Genomic DNA, 8160 nt, shown 5'->3' on the forward strand with positions numbered 1-8160 from the left:
ACGTCTCTGTCAGTAGCAAGGAAACTGTATTTGAAGGTGAAGGTGATTTTGTAGACATGTGTGAAAGACATGTTCTGAAATGCAAGTGTTGTTGTTTGGAGAGCACATCGGTTACGTGTCAGAGGTGTAGCCAAGCAGTAATGGGTCGCCATAGCTGCAAATATTAGAAGCTAATATGAAGTGTTGTCAGCTGAAGTCTGATGATGCAGGCGACCGTAAGGCCGAAGTACGCAAGAGTACCGCTAGGCCGCGCCTCTTTAGCTCAGTGGTAGAGCACTGGTGTAGTAAACCAGGGGTCGTAAGTTCCATCCTCAGAGGAGGAAGACGAATTTTGGAAATCAGTTTCGCGTCGTGGCCGTATAGGAAACAGTATCTGTGATGACGAACAATTAGCGACAGGCGTTTTATTAAGAACTACTCTCAGATGTGATTAAGGCGAATGGCGCAGATAAAGCATTTGCCAAAGCGGTACAGCATAAGGTGGGAGAAGGCAGTCTGAATTACATTTTATACATGTATTTCTCACATATCTCAGAGCCTCTCGCGGTCGTCGTCGTCGTCGTCGTCGTCGTCGTCGTCGTCGTCGCCGCCACCGCTTCTGCAGAAGTAGCAAATGGCCATCGTAGGAAATGCGGCGAGGGACGCCCTGCCTTCGATTCCGAATGCACAAAGTGTGTGGTCTTGTTCCCCAGTCTTAATTTGGTCGGTCTCGTAAGAGGTTGAATGTAACGAATGGGTGGGAAAGAGCAAGGGGCAGCGGCTGTGCAGAACGAAAAACAATTCCTCAGAGTGTGAGCGTTTCGAGATGAGTCGTACACAAGTTATAGTTGGTCGTCAGTGACCATGTGGCCTAATGGATCAGGTGTCGGACTTCGGATCTGAAGATTACAGGCTCGAATCCTGTCACGCTCGTGTTTTTCCAATTCTGAAAAAGAAACATACCGCTTTGATGTAGCCATTGAGCAGTACGAAAGCGTCTGAATGTTGCTGTTGACAATTTTTTGCTTGGAGTTGCTCTTGAGCTTGAAACACACACAACAAGACCGGTGTTAGCTATCGAAATGGTCGGCAGGGTGCCGTCACCGCGAGTTTTGAATGGCACTTGCACATCTAAAACAACGTCGGAAAGTAACTCGTTCGGCTTTTGAGTCACATCAAGTATGTGTGTCAATTTTGACGCCACTAGCTCTGCATGTTATCATGCAATTCCTTTACCTCTCAGAAATGATTATGAAATAAAAGCGAAGTACGTGACGAGTGTGACGTTAGGAAAACATTAGGCAGCATGGAGAGATTCTGTATGGGACCACCCAACCCAAGCGAGTACTGTGTGGCGTTCTACCTGGCAGGTATTAACCGCGGCAGCCGGCTAGCTCAGTCGGTAGAGCGTGAGACTATTAATGCCATGGTCGTGGGTTCGAGCCCCACACTGAGCCAAACGGAATTTTGTTCCGCTGCAGATGTAAATTACCGTTTTTCTGATTAACGTGATGTAATGTAAATAGCAACTTTAAACTTTGCCTACGTCTCTGTCAGTAGCAAGGAAACTGTAATTGAAGGTGAAGGTGATTTTGTAGACATGTGTGAAAGACATGTTCTGAAATGCAAGTGTTGTTGTTTGGAGAGCACATCGGTTACGTGTCAGAGGTGTAGCCAAGCAGTAATGGGTCGCCATAGCTGCAAATATTAGAAGGAAAAATGAAGTGTTGTCAGCTGAAGTCTGATGATGCAGACGACCGTAAGGCCGAAGTACGCAAGAGTACTGCTAGGCCGCGCCTCTTTAGCTCAGTGGTAGAGCACTGGTGTAGTAAACCAGGGGACTTAAGTTCCATCCCCAGAGGAGGAAGACGAATTTTGGAAATCAGTTTCGCGTCGTGGCCGTATAGCTAACAGTATCTGTGATGACGAACAATTAGCGACAGGCGTTTCATTAAGAACTACTCTCAGATGTGATTAAGGCGAATGGCGCAGATAAAGCATTTGCCAAAGCGGTACAGCATAAGGTGGGAGAAGGCAGTCTGAATTACATTTTATAGATGTATTTCTCACATATCTCAGAGCCTCTCGCGGTCGTCGTCGTCGTCGTCGCCGTCGCCGCCACCGCTTCTGCAGAAGTAGCAAATGGCCATCGTAGGAAATGCGGCGAGGGACGCCCTACCTTCGATTCCGAATGCACAAAGTGTGTGGTCTTGTTTCCCAGTCTATATTTGGTCGGTCTCGTAAGAGGTTGAATGTAACGAATGGGTGGGAAAGAGCAAGGGGCAGCGGCTGTGCAGAACGAAAACACAATTCCTCAGAGTGTGAGCGTTTCGAGATGAGTCGTATACAAGTTATAGTTTGTCGTCAGTGACCGTGTGGCCTAATGGATCAGGCGCCGGACTTCGGATCTGAAGATTACAGGCTCGAATCATGTCACGCTCGTGTTTTTCCAATTCTGAAAAAGAAACATACCGTTTTGATGTAGCAATTGAGCAGTACGAAACCGTCTGAATGTTGCTGTTGACAATTTTTTGCTTGGAGTTTCTCTTGAGCTTGAAACACACACAACAAGACCGGTGTTAACTAGTGAAATGGTCGGCAGGGTGCCGTCACCGCGAGTTTTGACTGGCACTTGCACATCTAAAACAACGTCGGAAAGTAACTCGTTCGGCTTTTGAGTCACATCAAGTATGTGTGTTAATTTTGACGCCACTAGCTCTGCATGTTATCATGCAATTCCTTTACCTCTCAGAAATGATTATGAAATAAAAGTGAAGTACGTGACGAGTGTGACGTTAGGAAAACATTAGGCAGCATGGAGAGATTCTGTATGGGACCACCCAACCCAAACGAGTACTGTGTGGCGTTCTACCTGGCAGGTATTAACCGCGGCAGCCGGCTAGCTCAGTAGGGCGCAGTCTGCCTGCGGCAGCGGTGGTGAGCGGACCTCCAGGGCCAGCGCGCTGCGGCAGGAAGTGTTTACGTCAGGCGGTGAGTCGCGTGCTTACCGCGTCTGCTTATTAGTATTCGTTCCGTTCTGTAGGATCTGATATGGAATTATGAATCCGACTAACAGGAAAGATACCTTGAAGTTTACCTTTGATAGGAACTTTTCGAAACCAAATTCGTTTGAAGTTGAAGCATGGGTAGAGGAAACAGCTAAGATTACTTTTGATGACATTGTATGGATAAATTTCTCTATCGTGACTAGTGTTGTTTATGTGAAATTAACGTCCTCTGAACTGTGTGATAGAATTGTGGAGTCCAGTGGAGGTGTACTGAAGTTTAAACATAGCGATGGTACCGTCAGTGACGTCAGCATTACGCATGCTGGACTGGGCATCCGAACGGCACGTATTTTCGAACTCCCGTTTGAAATAACAGCCGCGCAAATAAATTCTGCATTGACACCTTACGGGAGGGTCATTAACAATTTTGCGGAGCGTTGGTCCAAAGCCCACAAATTTCCGGTGCTTAACGGCGTCAGGCAGGTTAAGATCGATATACAGAAGCACATACCTTCATATATTTACGTAGGTGGACATCGCGGAATTGTCATATATGATGGGCAGCCAAAAACGTGTGTCGGCTGTGGTGCGCCCGGCCACGTGCGCTCTGAATGTATACAAAGACGGGTGACGCAGATACCTGTCGGTGAAGCCGCTAGCCCCCCTGTGACGACGGCACTGCCACTGACATACGCTGTCGCGGCTTCTGGTCTTCCACCCGCGACCCCGCCTGTAGATGCCCCTCGTTTGAATGATGTTTTGGCCGATAACGTCAAAGAACCGAGTGCTGACGCGGCACCGCCGCTACCACACTCAGAGATGGAGGTAACGACGGATGACTCCCCAGTGGTTGATGCCACTGGTACTGAGGATGAAGCAGACGCTGTGTTCCCGGCGGATCAACCCCAGAGTCAACAGTCCACTTCGGATGTTGATGATACTGCGAACCCTAACAGGAAGCCTTCCAAAAAGAAGCGGAGACTTGCACATCAAGGAGCCAATCAGCTCGCCCCACAGCTCCGCGACAAAGCGAAACGAATAAGCAGCCAAATGTGTCAGAACACTTCTGAACCCTCTGAAGTTGGTCTCCCTGCGTCTGGTCGAATGGACATTGATCCTGTAGTGTCTCCCCCTGTGAATCCACGACGGGTGGAAGATAGTGATACCTCGAGTAGAGTCGTTTTGCCGGATACCCACGCTCAAGGAAACGCAGGATCGCTTTTGTCAGAGGCCACTCTCACTGGGAATTGGGCACGGGAAATGGAAGTATTGGATGCGAGCAATGATGCGGCTGTCATGCGGACCATTGAGACGGAATCTTCGGCACCCCCCACAGAGCAGCATACACCAACCGTACCGGGAACTACAGGAACTCCGACTGACGCGCTTGGCCTCAATTTCGTTAGCCATCCTTCTAAGACTGTTTAATTAATAGTATGTGCCTTCTCCCATGAACGAGCCCCAAGCCTATAAAATTGCCACGTTAAACATCAATAAGATACAGTCGTACTGGCGGCTCCGTAATTTACAAGATTTTGTATACGCAGCGGATATCGATATTCTGTTACTTCAAGAAGTCGCTGCGATTGAACTTGACCGAATAACTGGTTATACTACTCTCTCCAATTCCGGGAGCGGTGCGAATTTAGGGACAGCGATTCTGTTAAAAGAAGGGATTGTAGCGACCGACGCAGAAAAACTGCCTGATCATAGAGGGATCGCTGTCACTTTCCATCGGACACGCATAATCAATGTTTACGCCCCGTCCGGCAGTAGCAATAGGCGTGCTAGGGCTGAGTTCTTCACAAGCGCCATAGTCCCACTTTTTAGGGGAACCTACGATCGTATAATTTTTGCGGGTGACTTCAATTGTGTCTTAAGTCCAAAAGACCAGACGCCTAATTTTAACAAATCTGGAGAACTAGAACGTATCGTCCAAGAAATGAACCTCATTGACACATGGGAGCATACGCACGGAGCGGCACCTGGGTTCACTCATGTCACGAACCACTCTGCAAGCCGGCTAGACAGAATCTATGTATCGGCGTGTATGAAGACTCAAGTCCTCCAATCCGAAGTTTGGCCCACAATTTTTTCCGATCATGCCGCATATATTTGTACTGTTAACATGGTCAAGCAAGGCACATTTCGCGGCAGAGGTTTCTGGAAACTTAACAATGCTCTCCTTAACGATGTTGACTGTCACCGTGTCTTTAACGAAACATGGGAGGCATGTGAACGACGGGTTGCACAGTATGCCTTCGTTACTGAATGGTGGATAACACATGCCAAACCAACTTTATCAAAAATGTTTAAACGCTACGCTCGGGACAAATCCTGGTGGCAACGGCAAACGTCTGAGTTTTATTTCACTTGTCTCAGGGAGCTTTACCAGTCCGATGTGACTGTACCTGAAAATTTTATGCAGATTAAAAAAATTAAGGCAAAATTATTAAAACTTCAGCGGCAGCAGGCAGAAGGCTTTCAAATAAGGTCCAGGCCCCAGAATGTGATAGACGACGAAATGACATCCATGTTTCACGTCATTCGTGAAAATAAGAGGGGGCGGCGGAGATTAATAACTCGTCTTCAGTTGAGTGAAGGCGTTGCGCTCACGCGGCAACAAGACATACGGAACGCACTTCACAATCACTTGGCAGGTCTCCTGACAACGACACATACCGACGATGGAACTCACGATGAATTACTCAATAACTTGCAAAGGACTTTGGGTGCTGCTGAAGTCGAAACTCTCATGCGAGAAATTGATGAAGACGAATTGGATTCTGCGCTATCACGAAGTCCGAAAAATATATCGCCGGGACCCGACGGTCTCACTGCCGAATTTTATCTTACTTTCTGCGACAAATTAAAGCCCAAGTTGTTGAGTATGTTTAATGAAATTTTACGGCCAGATTTTAATGTTCCTCAGGCTCTCGTGGAAGGCATCGTGGTTTTAATCCCTAAACGCCCAATGTGCAGTTCTGTTGACGATTTTCGGCCGCTTACTTTACTGAACAGTGACTACAAAATTTTAGCACGTATTATTTCTAATAGATTGAAAATGTTGATGAATACTGTCATTGGTCAGTACCAGACCAGTGTAGGTGTCGGTAGGACGATCTTCCAAAATTTGTCTCAATACAGGGACGTTATAGCCATTGCAGATGCGTGTAAGATACGGTGTGCGCTAGTTTCCCTTGACTTTTCAAAGGCATTCGACAGAGTAAACCATCAGTTTCTCATCCGGACGATGCATGCCATGGGATTTCCACTACGTTTTATCAATCTTATACATGAGCTCCTTCGTAAAGGAGTAACTCGACTCATGGTGAATGGCCAGCTGAGCGCATCAATTAATATTACTAATTCAGTGCGACAGGGATGCCCTATGTCGATGGCCTTGTTTGCCATTGCCATTGAGCCTTTGCTTGTCACCTTGACACAGCGTCTACAAGGATTAACCATCCACGGCATTAAGATTGTTTGTACTGCATATGCGGATGACGTCGGATTTTTGGTCATGGACGAAGGTGAAGTCGAGGAAGCCCTTCAGATCGTCAAAAACTACGAACTTGTTGCGGGTGCGAAGTTGAATGCCAGGAAATCTGGCATTATGAACATAGGACGCGGCATCTCGCTGCACCATCACGGTCAGTTGCAACTAATTTCTAAAATGAAATGCCTTGGTATTGAGTACAGAAGCAACATACAGCACACAATTGCGGTGAACTATAGGAATCTCCTGGCAAGTATGCGTGCTTGCATGCAGACCCACTACCTAAGAAGCCTTGATGAACTGCAGAAAGTCACCTTCGCTAATGTCTACCTCACCTCAAAGATTAACTACGTTGCACAAGTACTGCCCATGCCACAGGAGACAGCGAAGCGTATGATGTCCGCTCTAGGACATTTTGTCACACGTGGACACATTTTTAAAGTCAAGTACGATACGCTCACTCTCTCCACGACCGATGGAGGCTTAAATTTAACAGATGTTCGTTCCAAGTCACGAGCTTTGTACGTATGCACCACCTACAAACGGTGGAGGTCGTTACCGAACAGTCTAACGGCTCACTTGTTAACCGAAATAGCGCCGGCCTGCCTGCAGCCTCCTGTCTCTGTTCAACATATTCCGCCTGCGCTGACTCACTTTAAGAGCTTTTTCATTGAGTTCAGTTACGTACGGTCAACTCTCCCAGAAAATGAGCTTTCCGTGGTGAAGTTAGTTTATAATAAACTACTGGCAACCAAGAACAGGAACAACATCGAACACAAATACCCCAATCATCGCTGGCCAGTGATATGGAAAAACATACATAGCCGTGATTTACCAACGTCAGTGAAAGCCTCTTGGTACAGGGTCGTGAACCGTAAAATAAGTACCAATTCACGACTTCATGCTCTACATTTGGCTGACTCACCTTTGTGCCTAACGTGCAACTTGCCTGATACTGATGAACATCGTTTTCTGTGCACCACTGTCCAAGCAGTTTGGCCATGCATTCGCCGAAAACTGGCTACGATTATGAGGACTTCCCAGCTTTGTATTAAACCTGAAGATTTCCTGTATCCGGATTCAGTGCCGTACCCGAACACCAAACGGAACTCTGTCAATTGGTTGAAGGGTCATTATGTTCATTATTTACAGACGCAAGAACCCAAGAGTGAGGCGGCGTTCTGTCTTTACCTGGCATTACAGTTTCACATACTTTCACAGACGAGACATTACAGGAAACGATATGCGAATTTTTTAGAAGTCGTTCTTCGATGAAAGAAGTATTTTTTTCTTTCCTTCATTCTACATTGCTTTGTTTTTTCTCTTTTCTTCTTCAAATGTCACAGTGACGTATACTGAACAGTGTTACGACAAGGACTATTTTATTTTCTTCTGTTTTTCTAGCGGACCAGAGTTCCTTTTTCATTTTCTATTAAAAAAAAAAAAAATATTCTACTTTGTCACCATTGCGGGACTATGCAATAGGTTTAGAAGTATCTTTGGTTTGGAAATCGGAATAGTTCAGAAGAATAAGTAATTCAGAAATCATGGCAGATGAAGCCGACGCCGACGAAGGCGATTTATGGCGAGCGCAAGGCGGGGCTGAAGGGCTGAAGGGGAGGAAGGAGGCACTAAAAAAAAAAAAAAAAAAAAAAAAAAAAAAAAAAAAAAAAA

General features: G+C 46.4%; 1 non-coding gene across 1 annotated transcript; it reads left to right on the top strand.

The window, feature by feature from the left end:
* Positions 1 to 1364: 1364 nt before the first annotated feature.
* Positions 1365 to 1436, top strand: Trnan-auu (transfer RNA asparagine (anticodon AUU)). The gene has a single exon. It is a non-coding gene; the product is annotated as a tRNA-Asn (tRNA).
* Positions 1437 to 8160: the final 6724 nt, after the last annotated feature.

This window comes from Schistocerca gregaria, chromosome 1, assembly GCF_023897955.1.
Source record: "Schistocerca gregaria isolate iqSchGreg1 chromosome 1, iqSchGreg1.2, whole genome shotgun sequence".
NCBI classification, from domain to species: domain Eukaryota; kingdom Metazoa; phylum Arthropoda; class Insecta; order Orthoptera; family Acrididae; genus Schistocerca; species Schistocerca gregaria.